Source organism: Halichoerus grypus, chromosome 4 (genome assembly GCF_964656455.1).
Source record: "Halichoerus grypus chromosome 4, mHalGry1.hap1.1, whole genome shotgun sequence".
NCBI classification, from domain to species: Eukaryota; Metazoa; Chordata; class Mammalia; order Carnivora; family Phocidae; genus Halichoerus; species Halichoerus grypus.
This window is the reverse complement of record NC_135715.1, coordinates 27,884,574-27,899,550: the sequence shown is the minus strand read 5'-3', so window position 1 is coordinate 27,899,550 and position 14,977 is coordinate 27,884,574. Positions and strand designations below refer to the sequence as shown.

Here is a 14,977-nt window from a genome sequence, read left to right as displayed (position 1 = left end):
GCCACTTAGCCATGTTTCTCCCCCACCCTGATGTATAATCCATTTCATTTTAATGAATTTTTTTTAAATAGATGAAAATTTTAAGAAGCTTTTTAGAATATTAGACATTTCAGTCCCTCACAGTTTTGGAGATTTTTGGGGGGAATTGTCAGTTGGCCTCTTTTCTTGAAGAGAAAAGGAATTAGAGTAAGGCAAACATGGTGTCTACCCTTTTTTTGTTATACAGCCTCTTTTTCTTTTTTTTTTTTTTTCTCCATTAAAGTGGTAGGTGTTTGGAGAAACAAGGCCTGACTGACTCTACCTCTTTGAATGGAGGGTAAGTCAATGGAAAGTTGTGTTGTGGGAGGATATTACCTCAGAAGAGCTTTGTGTTAGTACACATGTCCACATAACTTCCTGAAGCATATGGCCTCACCTTATTAATAAAATGGGTATTAAGTGAAAAGAGGTCCCCCCCAGTATAAATACCTACCAAATGTATCTGAGAGGCAGATCCCAATGTTAGTGCATACGTTATTTGTATTATACACTCTATTCTTACAATAAAGCCAAACTAGAGAAAATGTTATCAAAATCATAAGAGAATACAGTACTGCATTTACCAAAAAAAAAAAAAAAAAAAAAAAAAAATCCACATACAAGTGGACCAATGCATTCAAACGTGTGTTGTTCTAGGGTCATCTGTACTCCACTGTTTTGGTTGGAGTGAAAGTAGAAAAGAAAAAATACTACACTAAACACAATGACGTTTTGGGGTTTTGCCACTGGAGAATCTGCATCAGTAGTTTTGAGAATAGAATTCTAGGACTGTGTCATGCCAGACCTTCAAAAATTATGTTGTTAATTGCAGCAAACAGGCACTCAGGATAAAGATCCTCAGAAGTGTGGTCCTGGTTTCTGTTCCTGCTCGCTGGAGTTCTGGACCACGTGGTCTAGGTCTTCACTACACTAGCCTACTGCACATTTTGTATACGTTGAGGTCACTCATATGGTGGCACTTACCCTCCTTGGGTTGTCTAGGTTGTCCTTTGGTACCTTAAAGGTGTCCACCACTTGCTTCCTCCCAGCACAGAGATGCCTTTTCTTTCTTGTAACTTCAAAACGTATTCAGAGGACTCATTATTTTTCACCTACTGCTGCTACTACCATGGACAAGCCACCAGAGTATCCTACCTGGATTTCTAGAATTGCCTTTTAATGAGTAGCCATGCATCTGCCATAGCTCCCTGTTCAGTCTGTTTTTCAACATTACAGCCGATAATCCTGATTGTCCATTTATGTCACTCCTTGGCTGAAAATTCTGCACTGGCTCCTGATATCACTTTTAATCAAAGACTGAGTCCTTATAAAGACCTAGAGTTCTCTGCTACCTCATCCCCTCTATCTCACACTTCATTCAATGCGCTCTACTCATACTTACCTAGAATATTCCAGACATGGCAAAATGCCTTTGTTCCTTCAAGCCCGCTGGAGATTTAGGAGAAAATGAGCCAACCCTGACTGCCCTGTTTTAATTGCAAACTCCTCTTCCCATCACCCCTGATTACCTTATCTTGTTTCACAACCCCCCCCATAGTTTTCCATGTAATTCTAATATATTATGTAATTTATTATGTGTTCCTTTTTTAGATCTCTTCCTCTCTCTCCATCTGCTGGAATATGCACTCCTCGAAGGCAGGAATCTTACTCTGTTTTATTCACAAATGTATTGCTTCTGTCTAAAATGGGAGCCAGAGGAGGGCCTAGAAAATAACAGTAGATAATAAATAAGGAAAGAATATACAGTCCCTTCATTAATTTGTGAAACTTGAGTAGGGTCTAAGAATCAGATGTGGATATGTAGCTCTTATTTTTAGGATATTGAGATTACGTAGGAGAATGTCCTTGTTTGTAGGAAACAAACACTAATGTATTCAAGGATCACGAGGCCTCCATTAACAAGTGACTTTTAAATTGTACAATTTTTACACCATTTCAGTAAGTTGAGACTCTTTCAAAATAAAATGTGCTTTAAAAAGTGTGTTTTCCTGAGGTGATGTGGAGGTAAAGACAGGTGGTTTGCGGGATGGGAAGGGAGATGCCACGCAGAATTGCTTGGGTTCCTAGCAGTATGTCCTTATTCGTGCTTTAGCACCTGGTTCTCTGGGTGTGGAGGTCTCATTGAGCTGCTTAGATTCGGGGCTTTCAGTTCCACCACACAACCTTCACCTTCCTGTAGTGCATAGGACTCCAGGAGGCTGGGCCAGTGTTGGCTCAAGTACAACCTCCCCCCTGTGCCTGGAATCGGTGCTTTTGTGCTTCTCACCACCCTGGTGTCGAGTCTGAGCCACTCCGATTACTTTAGGTCCCTGGTTACTCTCTGCCTTCCACCAAGATTCTCCATCTATCACATATACTGGAAAACACCAGGCATAGCCCTTCCTTCTGGTCCTTGCACACTGGACTGCTTTCCTCCCCTGCCAGATATCCACAGGGCTTGCCTCTGAGCATCCGTGTCTTTTGCCATCTTCTCATATTTCAAATTGCTCTCTCCCTGGTTCTCCCATCTCCCTTTATTTTATTTACAGGATGATCATCACTAACACATGGTCTCATTCACCTGTTTATTTTCTTGCTCCTGAAGAGCATGTAAGGTCTAGAAAAGCAGGTTTTTTTGTTTTTTTTTGTTTTTTTTTGTTTTTTTTTGATGTTATTTTGTTCCTGATGTAAGCTCAGGTTCTGGAATAGTACTGAGCACACCACAGGCCCTTGGTAAATATGCTGCAGGTGAATTAAACAAAAACATTCGCCATTGTGGATAGGATTCAATGAGTTGTAGCAGCGTGTGTGGGGAATGGTTTGGGACTGACCTCACACTGTGGCATTCTGAGTCTCTGTTCCAACTTAGCCAGAAACCCTGTTATATTTAATAAATGGGGAGCATCTGTTTTCTAAAACAGCAATGTTATTTTCAGTGCCAGCAAGGATTGGGAGATTGTCTGGAGTAGGTGATCCCCACGGAAAATTTTCATTTTTATTCAAGTATGCAATAGCTCCTATAAACAGGTTGTAATAGGGTTATTATTTGTGTTTCTGGAAGGGGAGGGAGAAAAATTTTCTTCTTGATAGGATTCAAAGTCAGTTATTTCTCAAAACTTAGTGACTTGAAACACAACATCTATTTTGTCCATGAATCTGCAATTTGGGCAGAGTTCAATGGAGACTGTGTCTCTCCCACTTGGTATCAGCTGGGGCAGCTTCATAGTCTACTGAAATGTTATCTGCTTTATGCCTTATCAAAAAGGATAGGAACAAAGTGGCATTTACCAGCTAATGAGTAACATCAGCATTTGCTGTGGTTAAGAAGCAGAGCACTCTGGAATTACAAGTTCAGTTTTGGCAGCATGTTTTGAAAGAATAAACCAATAAGGAGCACTCATGTTTGTGGTAAAATGTTCTATAAATGGGGATCTAATATGAAAGGAGAAACATTATATATAAAAGGAGTTCTACAATTAGGGTAGTTCTAGAAGTTTGTTATCGTACTGTAGCCTAAAAGTTTAAACCCATGGGAAAGATTCTAAAATAGAAAGATTTCAACTTGGGAGGAAACGTGGTGGGAAAATAAGCAAGGAAAATGTTCTGGTTATCTATTGATGTGTAGTAAACTCTCAAAACTTAGGGGCTTAAATGAACCGCCTCCCCACCCCAATAATGTAGATCAGGAATTTGGGAATGGGTCCAGATGATGTAATCAAGGGCAGCTCCGGCTGCAGCTGCCACTTCCAAGATGGCCCTTTATATGCACATATTTGGCACCTCAATGCTCCTTAACCTTTCTCTCCACATGGTGTCTCATGCAGTAGGGCCTCTGCTGATGACTTATGCTTCTCACAACTTGGTGGTTTGAGATGCTCAGATATTTTACTGGGTGACTTAGAGCTCTCAGAGAACGTGTCCCAATGGACCCTGACAGAAGCTGCAAGGCTTCTCATAATCTAGCCTCAGAAGTCCTAGTATTTCACCTACACTGTATTCTATGGGTCAGGCAAGTCACTAATACCAGTCAAGATTCAGTGGGGAAAGTAGCAAAGAATTTGTAGACACCTTTAGCCTTACAGTCTGTCTTTTGGCCACAAGTTACTTACATTTCCCTGCAATGCACAAAATATTCACATATCCCAAAGCCCCCCAATCTCCTCCTTTTTTTTTCAGCATTTGCTTGAGGTCTGGGATCTGATCAGTTAAATCAGGTCCAGATGTAAGTTTCTCAGATGAAGTTTCTTCAGCACAATTCTGAAGACATGTGAGCCAGAGACAAATTTTCTCCTCACCCCAACACACAACATAAAATGGCAGAACTGGGTGGGAGAACCCCAGTGGACACTGGCTCAAAAAGGGGCAAAGCAGAAATCATATAAACACTCATTGGTTTGTAGCAATGATGAAATCCATTTGGACATGTGTTGCCACTTCTTGATTAGGGCCCGGTCCTGACCCTTGAGAATGATTCTTCCTGGCTATTTGCTCTGCCCTCTGGACTCTTGGTTCTGCCACTGACTCCTGCTTCCTTTTCCATGAGAAATGGTCCTTGTTTCCAACTGACTAGTTTACTTAGCCTGCTCTCTCCCCAAAGAAATTCAAAGGTTCAAAGGCCTCTTTTCATTTTGTAATTTCAGTTCAAACTAATATGATTCCTTTAAAAACTTTGTGGGTTTGTGTGTATCAAATTATAATCCACTCCACTGGTTCGAAGCCAGACCACACTTCTTTCCAAAATAGGGGTTTTGTTTGGTTTTAAACCTGGGACCAGGAGTCCGGATGCTTGGAGAAAATATCCTTAAGATTTTTAGAGGCACTTTTGTCTCGGAGAGAGGATCTGAGAAGCAGGACCTTAAGATTTTTTAGAAGCCCTAGTATATACACATCCTTCAGTAATTCTTAGCCATATTTTGATATGGTTACCCCTAAGGTGATGCTTTACTGGTAGCATTAGAGCTTTAGTATTTACCTGGAGGCCATTCCTTATTTTGAGAGCATTTTGTTAATTAGAAAAACTAGGATTAAAAACTCTTATTTTTAAATCCAGAGAGTCCTGGTTCCTTTGTTTCTTCTCAATTCTGTTTGAAAGCTGAACAGTTTTTTTTTTTTCTTTTTAATTCTCTTGAACATTATGCTCTACAGCTATAAAGAGCTGATTGTCACTTTCAGCATTTTATCTGGAAATCTCTTCAGATAAATCATTCAGTTCATTAGGTTTTTTTGTTTGTTGCAAATTATGGGGGTGCTTCATGTTACCAAATCTTCTACCACTACACAATAGAGGGGACCTTTTTCTCCAGCCTCTGGTCATGATTTCCTCACAGTCCTTCAAGCCCAGTGAACCCTTTCCATTTTTTTGCTCACTGCTGGGTCCACAAGCCAGTGTTATATGTTTTAGGTTTTTGTTTATAATGACATCCAAATGCAGGTACCAAATTCTGTTCTATTTTATTTATTGCTACAAAACTACATCAACACGTGGTTACTTCTTCGAACAACCATTTCATTTTCCTAGGATTTTCTGATCTAGGAATCCAAACAAGGCTCAGGGGCCAGCTTGTTTCTGATCCATTTGGGGCATCAGCTAGGCATTTAGAGCCAGAGAATCCACTTAATAAGGTGGCTTCTTCACTCACATATTTGATTGTTTCTTGGTCTCTTGCTCTTTCCACGTGGTGTCTCCAGGACCTCTTCGTGTGGCTTGATCTTCTATCATGACGGTCTCAAAGTAGTCTGACTTCTAACATGGTAGCTTAGTGTTCCCACACAGTCTTCTAAGAGGTCTGGGAAGAAGTTGCAAGGTTTCTGATCACTGAGTCTCCAAAGTGCCGAAACAGCCCATCTGCAGCATTCTACTGATCAATCAACATACTAAGCCCAGCTCAGATTCAAAGAGAGGGGAATTAGACTGGAGCTCTCAATGGGAAGAATAACAGAGAATTTGCTGCCCTATTAAAGACCTCAAGAATTCAGGAATTGAGAAGTTTTGGTGGTAGATTAGATTTTAGAATTTTATTCATGCTAAAGGTATTCAGGCATTATTTACCTTTTATCACCTGTCCTTGAATACATTATGTTGCGTTGAAAAACCTACTTTCAGGAATTCAAGGGGTCAATGAGGGACTAGAGACTGCTGTAGAGTACTTAAAGCTATCAAAATGTATGTATGTATTCATTAGTTTTGCTCTGATACTAAATTTAAAGGAAAGGAAATTGGGTCACCGAAATATGCAAATCAATTACCATATTTGTTGAATATTCCTAGGCACTGAGACACTGCGTATTTGCTTAGCTGACTGATGAATCTTATGGAGTGTCTGGCTTTTCTTGAATTTCAGAGAAATATAGGATTTATATCTTAACCTACGAAAACTGTGTATGTGAGGAAATGAAGCCAAAAAGAGCAGAAACTACCACAGTCTTCTATGGCTCTGGCTTAATAGAGAAAAATGCATGGGGAGCTCACACTTTGGTGTTTGTTCCCACAGTCTGGCTAGTGTCATTTCTGCAACTCCCTGCTGACATGGGAGGAAATAGGATCTAAGATCCCTGATAATGAAGACCCTTTGGGAAAGCAAGAAAACTCCTATTCAAAATGCCCATTCTACATATTCCTGACGTTGTTTTGATCTTAAAAATTTTCCTAAAATAAAAAGGATATAAGATAAAGTTACTTTCCCAGAACTTCAAGACACATTTAAATTATATACTTAAAGGGAACTTCAAGACACATATCTAATTATAATGGGAACTTTGAGATACATTTCTAACTGTCATCAATAATTAGAACTACATAAAATTTTTTTTTCTAGTAGGCTTGTGAGATGTCAGATCTTTCTGAAAAAAACTGGTATACTTGTGTATGTGTATTAAAACTTCTAAACATGCTAAAGGAGCATAAAAGCAACTTGTTCACCAGGCCAATTTTTTTCCCCAAACTTTCTTAACATCCTCGCATAGCCAGTTGGATCTTAATCTTACCACGGTCTAGCTTTTGCCATTTCCCCAGAAGCCTGATAACTATTGGCATTAAGGTTTGGTTCTCAGGCTCAGAGTAGACAGACACAGTGTTGCCCAGCACACACACAGAACTGATGGAGTAATGAGACAATGACTTGATAACATGCATATGCTCCTCGCTCTCTGGATACGAGCTCGGGCAAGTATCAGTTATGACAGATTTGGCCCCTTCTCCAAGTTAGGCTAAATCAAGCCAAATATCGCTGGCAATTTTATCCTATGAGTAAGATAGTTCTCATGAAGCAGCTAGCTTCTGACTTAGAAATAACGATTTTAAAAACCAATGTATTTCTGTTTACATATTCAGTGGTAACTATCAGCAAAATGGCAAAACCTTTGAAGATGCTCTTGGTAATTTGGAAGCTGGACAATAATCAGACAAAAATCATAAAAATATAGTTTAGGGGCGCCTGGGTAGCTCAGTTGGTTAAGCGGTTGCCTTTGGCTCAGGTCATGATCCCAGGGTCCTGGGATCCAGCCCCACTTAGGGCTCCCTGCTCAGCAGGGAGCCTGCTTCTCCCTCTCCTCCCTGCTCATGTTCTTTCTTGCTATCTCTGTCTCAAATAAATAAAATATTAAAATATACATATATATAGTTTACAGAGGGCAATCAAAAAGTTTATTTTTATTTATTTATTTTTAAAGATTTTATTTATTTATTCATGAGAGACAGAGCGAGAGAGAAAGGCAGAGGGAGAAGCAGGCTCCCAAGGAGCAGGGAGCCCAATGCGGGACTCGATCCCAGGACACCGAGATCATGACCTGAGCCAAAGGCAGACGCTTAACCATCCGAGCCACCTAGGCGCCCCAAAAAGTTTATTTTGCTAGGGAGAAAAGATGATAGTTGATAAAATTCTGATTAATAAAGTATTGCTACTAATGTGTGAGAAAGTAAGGTGGTCACAGATCTTACCAAGCTCTAAAGTTCTGCGTGGAATCTGGTGTTGTCCATGATAAACTGTTCTATGTGCTCCCATCTCCCACCACTTCTGATATGGGACAAATATGTCTGTGTGATATCTAGAATTTGGAGTTGTAGAATCCTTATTGATCAAATGAGTCCATGTTCTAGGGAGTTTAAGATGCCTTGCTCATTGCTCTTTGAAATAGTTACCGAGTTACGTCTTTTGACCCAGCTTAGTGTGTTTTTGACTAATCCATGTTGCCAAGCTGAATCCTGTTTTTGTTCTTCCTCAACTACATTTTGGGTGTCAGTGATGTTATGGGTTTGATCAAGAAACACCTGCCTTATGCTAGGAATCAGGGCTACATGAATAAAAATTTCTGCCCTCAGTGATCTTACTCTCTAGAGATGAACAGTAAACAAAATGTTAAAATACAATGAAATTAGTAATAAAATAGGGCTATAGATAGATGCTGTGGGAGTATGGCAAAGAAAAGGTAAAACTCCACTTTGAGGATCAAGGACAATTTTACAGAGGTGGTAATATCTGAATTGGTATTTAAAGATGACTTGGGATCTCCAGGCAAAATAGGAGGGCATACGCTAAGTGAAGTAAGTATGGACACTGGAATGGAAGTTTAAAGAAGCCTGTGTTAGTCTTGTTTTCAACCCCAGGTAAGGCTTCCATTGGGTGGTGGGGAATAGGAGAAACTGGAGGCTTGATAGTCCTAGGAAGTAGCAGAGAGAGTAGATGCTAGTTGGTGGAGGGAATTATCCTGAAAGAGGTCAGTGGGAATGTAAAATTGAAGGATGAGGTCAAGTGGAGTCAGACTAGTATGAGGGCAAAATAGGATTAGTCCCTATTCTAAATATAAGTGTCAAGTTAGACATTAACAGAAAATGGACCAAGGAAGAGGGCCAAGGATTCAGCAATGAACAGAGAGAAGTTCGGGTACTGGATGAAGAGTGAGGACTAAGAGGTGAGGAATAAGGGTACCGGTGGCTAAAGCTTGAGTGTTTCAGAGTAACACAGTGAGAGCAGGAATCTGTTTTCTGTTCACACCCTAAGCAGGCAACCAGGCTCTTGGTAGTTACCTAGGGGAGCTACATAATTGGAAGACCTAGAGGATACTTCTGTATGGAAGAAATTTGAGAGCATGTGGTGGAGTGGGGTGGGGAGATGTGGCCAGAGAGGTAGATGGTGATAAAATTGTGAAGTCCTTCTAGTCTGTGATAAGGAATTTGGAATTTCTCTGAAGTTATTTAGAAGACGCTGAAAGATTTTGAGTAGGGAGATTTGCATTTAAGAAAATTTTCTGGAAGCAGTGTCCAGGATGAATTAGGGTATAGGCAGTGAACTGGAATGTAAGGGGATTAAGTAGAAGACTCTATCAATAATTCTGATGCAAGATTATGAGGACCTGAAGGCAGTGGCAATAGGGACAGTGAGAAAGAGGAGTATTTGAAAGATATTTAGGTACCACAATAGACCTATTATTTAAGTGATCTTATGTAAGAAGGGAGAGAAAAATGGAAGATTGACACTAATTTTCAGTATTCAGTCTGAAAGCCATTTTAGCCAAAGTAGATTAACTGCTATAACAACTTCAAAATCTCAGTGTGGGTAACCTAATAAGCATTTATTTTTTGCAGTGCATTTTGGTAATGGTGGTGGTGTCACCGCTCCATACGGTCATTCAGGGAACCAAACTACTTCCATTTCATGGCTACACACTCCCACAGGGCCTCAGAATCCTCCTCTGATCCTCGATCCAGCTTGTTGATACAGAAAGAGTGTGGAGGATTGTGAAGAGATTTTTAGTGTCTAGTCATAGAAATTATATGTATAATTTCTGTCCTATTCCTGTTGGTCCAAACGGATTCATATGTCCACACTTAAGTGCAAAAAGGATCCTGGGAAACAGTCTCTGGGCATCCAGAAGAAAATGAACTTTACTGAAGATACCAGCACAGTCTGCCTTTCTAACCACCAAGTATATTTTTCACTGTTCCTTTCTTGCACAGAAGACATGCTTTTTGCAAGCAAGACAACCTAAAGTCCCATCTAGTAATTCATCCTGCTCAAAGTGCAGAATCTCTCAGTTGATTCTCAGTGAGAGATGAAACGCCTCATTGTTTGGTGATTTATGGGCTAAAGTAGTAAATTTTCGACCTCCCCCCTCCCATACACTGGTGTAACAGAGACTGAATAAACACCATAAACACTTGCATTAAGAAATAGAATGGTTAATACAGTCACTGGTGTATAACAGCTCAAATTCACTGGATAGATATTATGAAATGTTCCCTATTCTGGAGATAGAGGAAGTTCCTTAATTAGTCCCAGTTCTGCTCTCTTGGAGAAACTCCCTGGTTCATGGCCCCTGGTTCTATCCTCTGGGAGGTGGTTGCCTGTCCGTATCTTCCTTGACCACATCTGAAGTAGAAGTTGGGACGTATGCCTTGAAGGAGGCACAGCTTTCACAGATCATTCTTGCTTGAGGGATGTCTTAGACCAGGTCTGTAATTTCTTTGTCAATATAACTCCCTCAAAAAAGTAATAGGCTACTGATCTTACTGTTTCCAATCAGTTTCATGTGCCAATAAACATACTCTTTCCTAGTTGTTTTCTACACTGGTTCTCATCTTTGCTTTTATTTTTCCTTTTAAAATGATTTTCTGGGTGCCTGGGTGGCTCACTTGGTTAAGTGACTGTCTTTGGCTCAGATCATGATCCTGGAGGTGATGATCCTAGGGTCCTGGGATCGAGTCCCGCATTGGGTTCCTTCCTCAGCAGGGAGCCTGCTTCTCCCTCTCCCTCTGCCTGCTGCTCCCCCTGCTTGTACTCTCTCTCTGTTAAATAAATAAATAAATAAATAAATAAATCTTTAAAAAAAGATTTTCTCCCATATTCCTCCCTGAACATAACAGAGGCAACCTGAGGCTATCTGAGACATTAAGCATGGTTTGGAGGTTTGGACCCTTAATCAATCTTTGTTACAAGGTTAAGTTACTTTGTTTAACTGGGAAGTCTTACTGGACTTTTTTTTTTTTTTTCTTGAAGCTTTTCTCAAACTTTTATTAAAGGTTTAGTAGCAGTAGACTTTTCTAAACTTCTATGCTCTCTTCTATTTCTGTTTGAAACAAGCCAATTCTTCTTAAAGTGCATCACTTTCTTGTAATACCTTGCCTAAAGAAGCCAGCAGCAGGTAACTCACAACATTCTGATTATTTCTTGCTATTTTTAGATCTTGAGATTTTATTGTCATGTGGAAAACAGGCAACAGTTTTATTATTTTGCCATTGTGTAATCCAATATGTTACTATCTTTTTTTTTTTTTTTTTTTTGAACCTATGTCAGCTGTTTCTTTACTGCTTGGTTTCTAACTGGTAAGCCAATGCCAGGCCTTTTTGGTATTTATCAGAATTCCTCACTTCAAGAAAACAATTTAATTGGGCAGGCAAGCCTGAGTAATTAAGATCTCTGAAATCTCAATGCCTCAAAACAAAAGTTTAGTTCTTGCTTATGTGTCAGTTTAGTAAGAGCCTGCCATAAGGAAAGACTCTATTTTAAGCAGTCATTCAGGGATCCATACTTCTTCCTTTTAGTGCCTCTGCCACCCTAGAGCTTGAGTCTTCCACTGGGTTCTGTGTATCTGGCTGTCAGACTAAGGAAGAGAGAATATGAAAGATTAAAATTTGGAAATGGCATACATCATTTTAGTTCACATTATGTTGGTAGGTAGAGTCAGTCACATGTCCATATCTAACTGCAAGGAGAAAAAGAAAGGGTTGCTTCTAAACCTCCAACCTTTTTTAGACTACTTCTCTGCCCCCAATACTTTCTTTCTCCATTTTATTCTTTCTTTTCATTTTTCTTCCACATTTTTACTCTTCCTCTTTTATCTCACCTTCCCCTTTACCTTTACTCCTTTACATTTGGCTAATACTCTTTATTTGAAGTATCTAAAGGTCTATATTTTAAGTTAGAATTTTAAACAAAAGTTTTAAGTTACACCAATAAAAATAAATGCATTATTTTTAGAATGAGTATTTAATAGTAATCTAGAAAAGCCACAGGCATTGATTATTACCACATGTATTTATATTTGAATTGGCAAAACATTTTCTCAAAGAAGCTGGGTAGCAACTCAGGATTTCATTTTTCTAAACATATCATACTGATATTTTTCCAAGTTGGTGTCCAATATGGTTAATCTCTAGAGGTTTTCCAGTTTGCTCTAACTGTAACAGATGTTTGTGTATTTTCCTTCTCTCTCATTGCAAAAGACACACAAGAAGCTTTGCATTTGATTTTTGTCTACTTAGTAAGCAGTTATAGAAGTTATTCTAGCTAGACTTAGTTGGTTTTTAGAAGTGACTTATGTTAAGCTATAGGTAGTTATAGGTAGTGCACTATTGGGTCTATGAAAGGAACAAAAAAGGACAATTGGAATGGGGGAAAAATGATATTTAAAGGGTCATTGGTAATGCCAAGAATTTGTATCTAAATGAGCTATGGTATGGATATTTAATCATCATGTGGAGTCTATAATAACAGTGAGGAAAGAACAATTTGGCCAGCAAATGGAAAGAAATTCCATCAGTCAGAAATTTAACTCATGAAGTTGATAGGAGTAATCTGTGTGTATGTTGTACCATCTGAAGAACCTGAGATGGAAGCCCTAGAAATAGTCTGGTTTGGGGGCATTTAGGAGGATTATGAGTCTCTTCACATGAAAATCATTTTAGGGTACTTTTTGTTCCCCCTCACTTTGTTAGGGCCTTTATGGTATCACTTGGAAGAGTTGAAGCTGGATTCCTTTCCTAGTGTTCTAAGTCTAACCTAAAGGACAGAAGGACTTTCCTTTATTGCTTTTCTGAAGCATCAGTAAAAAGAGATGAATCAAGTTAAAACTTGTGTCATTTAATGGAATGTTAAGAAAGTTACTCAATACTTTATATGTGACTCCTTTTAGCAGTATGGATGGATTACATATTCTAAAAAGTCCTCACACTGAGAAGTATGTAAGTTCTAGATAAGCAACACCAACAGCAAAAATACTTTTACATCTATTGCCTACGTCATAAGAGAAATCCCCAAGGCACACAAAAAAGGAAAGCAAATATAGTAAGCATAAATTAGCTGAAACAAGAGTGGTAGGTAGAAGAAGCTTCAGCTGTCTTGGAAGAAAATGTCAAAATCAGGGGCTTAGAGTTTGGATATTAATGGATGTGAGAGATAACGGGAGAAACCATGTGGATCTGGAAGGAGATCTGCTGAATTTAAGACCTTAACATAATCTTGGGCCTCTTGAAGGGACTACATCCTCAGTGAAAATGTAGCCATTTAAAAAAATCTGCTTGCTCAAAGCAAAAATTAAATTTATTTGTCTCTACTTAGGCTGTCAAGAGAATTATGAGAACTTGTTACATTTATTCTCAAATGGTTCTGGAGTCCAAATTTATATTTCCAGTGTAATTCATAAACCCCAAGCTCTAATACACTAAGTAAAGATCATTCCAGATAGAAAGGGTAATCTGGTATCCAATAGAAGCAAACACAAGCCTCTTTACAGGAAAGCTTTGTAGACCCAGACTTCTATAAATTTCTACAAATTAAAATTTAAAAAACTCAATTACCAAAACAGGAGGAAACAAGTGACAAGAGTTAGGGAAAATAATATATTTATGCCCTCAAGGACTTTAGATGCTGGAATGATCTGAAAGACCTTATAAAACAATTATGTATAACATTAAATAAAAGATGAAATTGAAAAAAATAAGCAAGAAATAAAAAACTATGATACTATTAAAATAGAAATAAGATCATTGAAATTATGATAAATTTCTACTTCTGGAAATGACTGATGAGGTAATTTTACCAACTCTCACTGAGTGCAAAGGAGCAAAATAACACTTCAGTGTTCTTATGACTTAATGGAAGTAATGGAAGCCAGAGAACAATAGAATGACATATTGTGTGCTGAAAGAAAATATAATGCCATCTAGAAGTCTATATTTAGTGGAAATATTCTGTAAAAACAAAGGTGGACTAAAGAAATTTTCAGACAAAATCTGAGGGAATTCTTCACAATAACATGAACACTGAAGGAAATAATAAAGGGTGTTCTTCAGGCAGGAAAAAATAGGGGTGTATAAAAGTAAAAAGGTTAAACATTTGATAAATGTAAACAAATTACTGTAAAAGAACAAATACTATATTAGGGGTTTAGAACATATCTAGAATTATAAAATGAAAAAGCACAGAAGTCACAAGAAAGTGAATACAATGAAAGAATCTTAAGATTCTTATGTCATAAAAATACTAATTTATAGACATTAATAAGGGAAGTTTGAATCTTGTAATCTCTAGGGCAACTGGAAACAAAGATTCATAAAAGTGTGTAAAGTATAAAGGTGATAGAAGAAAAAAATGGGATAAAAAAATGAATTTACCACCCAGCAGGCACTGGGGGTTGGGGGGGAGGGAAGGGGGAAGGGAATCTCAATATACCTCTTGTCCACCAGGGGGCACCTGACAGTCTGATTTATAGAATCCCTTTTTGCTCCATCAGGCAGTACCACCAGAGCCTAGTGCATGCTCTATTAGCACCAGACAAACCAAGAAAACCAAAATAACACTGAATGGCCCTTAAAATTAAACTGGTGTTGGAATTACAGTACACAAAAGTTGGCCAAGACCCATATGCTAGACCTAAATGGGGTGACTACCTTCTAAAGTAAATGCTATAAGCAGTATTCAGTCTCCTAATGCATTAGACAAAATGTCCATTATACAATAAAAAAATTACCTGTTGTTGCAAGAACCAAAAAAAAAAAAAAAAAAACCCACCCAACATCCACTACTTGAAAAAAAAATCAATTGATGCCAACACTGAGATGAATTAGAGACCTGCCAGACAATGACAAAGACCCAGTATTTGTATCCTTGCAATCTCTGAAAAGCAGACAGAGGGACTGAAAGAGCATTTGAAGAAATAAAGCTACAGTTTTCAAAATTTGGTGAAA

General features: G+C 38.6%; 1 long non-coding RNA gene across 4 annotated transcripts in view; it reads right to left on the bottom strand.

Moving 5' to 3' along the window:
• LOC144381563 (uncharacterized) overlaps positions 1–14,977 on the bottom strand; it is a 625,721-nt gene that overhangs the window by 480,592 nt on the left and 130,152 nt on the right. Inside the window, exon 3 of one of the 4 annotated variants that reach the window (XR_013446915.1) lies at positions 2,656–2,700. The exons of the other annotated variants lie outside the window; for them this stretch is intronic. This is a non-coding gene — a long non-coding RNA (uncharacterized LOC144381563). Of the gene's footprint in view, positions 1–2,655; positions 2,701–14,977 lie in introns of those variants that run through there. 4 annotated transcript variants of the gene reach the window in all.